General features: G+C 64.8%; 1 protein-coding gene across 1 annotated transcript in view; it reads right to left on the bottom strand.

Moving 5' to 3' along the window:
* The window catches only part of ALX3 (ALX homeobox 3), a 10497-nt gene that overhangs the window by 8566 nt on the left and 882 nt on the right, over positions 1-1049 (bottom strand). The window lies entirely within an intron of this gene.

Raw genomic sequence — 1049 nt, 5'->3', positions numbered from 1 at the left:
GCTTTTTTCTTTTCTTCCGTTCGCTCTCCGTTTATTTCTTGACGTTCGGCCCGGCTTGCCGACTTCCGTCTACCTCTCCTTCTCGCTTCTCTCCTGCGTTGTTTTGTTCAATTTCCTTTTCCTTATTTTTGGTGGTTGTTAACGCTCTTTGGTTTTACTTATACGCATTTCGCTGCTGACACCGTCGCCGTCGCCGTGTCCCTCCACGTCCCGCCGCTCGTTCTGCCCCACCGCTGTCCGCAATTTGCCAGTCCTGGCGTCCCCGAGGTGCGTGCGGGATCCCGCGCGCCCAGCAGGACGCGGGCCCGCGGGGTGGGTCCTGCGCAACGCGGCGCGCCGAGCCAGGCCGGGTACCTGTCCCCGGCGGTGCTCATGGCGGTGCGCGGCCGCCGCCGTCTGGCTGGGATCAGAGGAGCCAGGCCAACTGCTTCTCATTAAGTCCCAACTGTGGTTTTTATCAGGAGAGCCTCTTTCAAAGGGCACAGACACGAAGCTCCGAGGACTCGCTCATTTCCTCCGCTGACCCCCACACACCTCCCCGCCCTTCCCTACACATTCCCACCGCCCCGGCTGCGCGAAGGCCTGAGCTGCCTGGCCACTCCGTGGAGGCCGGCGGGGCGCCAGCGGAGTGGAGGCGGGTTGGGGCCGATCTCAGAGGATCCAGCTCAGGGCCTAAGGTGCGGGATGTGGCAGCGCTCGTGTGGCGGGCGCCCAGAATCCTACAGGTCAGCCGGTGCAGTGGGTGGTGGCAGGGCTGCGGGCCGTGGGACAGGCCCCGGCGCTCAGGCTCGTTCTCCGGAGATGGCGCGGTCCAACTGGCCTTGGCGCATGGGGCACCGGCCCAGGAGCCCGAGGCGCCCAGGGGATAGGCCCGACCGGGCTGCTCTCGACGGCTCCAGCCGTGACGATCCAGTTCGAGGAAGCCAAGACTGCGAGAAGGGCGGCCATCACCGTGCATAACGACGGGGAGGCCAGGTTAGTCTGAGAAATAAGAACACAGTTATTCCGTATTGAGAACCGCCCCGGCACTGCGGGACTGGCCGCGGCCG

This window comes from Ursus maritimus, unplaced genomic scaffold, assembly GCF_017311325.1.
Source record: "Ursus maritimus isolate PB19 unplaced genomic scaffold, ASM1731132v1 scaffold_12, whole genome shotgun sequence".
In the NCBI taxonomy this organism is placed as follows: Eukaryota; Metazoa; Chordata; class Mammalia; order Carnivora; family Ursidae; genus Ursus; species Ursus maritimus.
The sequence above is the reverse complement of the archived record's forward strand: the minus strand, read 5'-3'. Positions and strand labels throughout refer to the sequence as shown.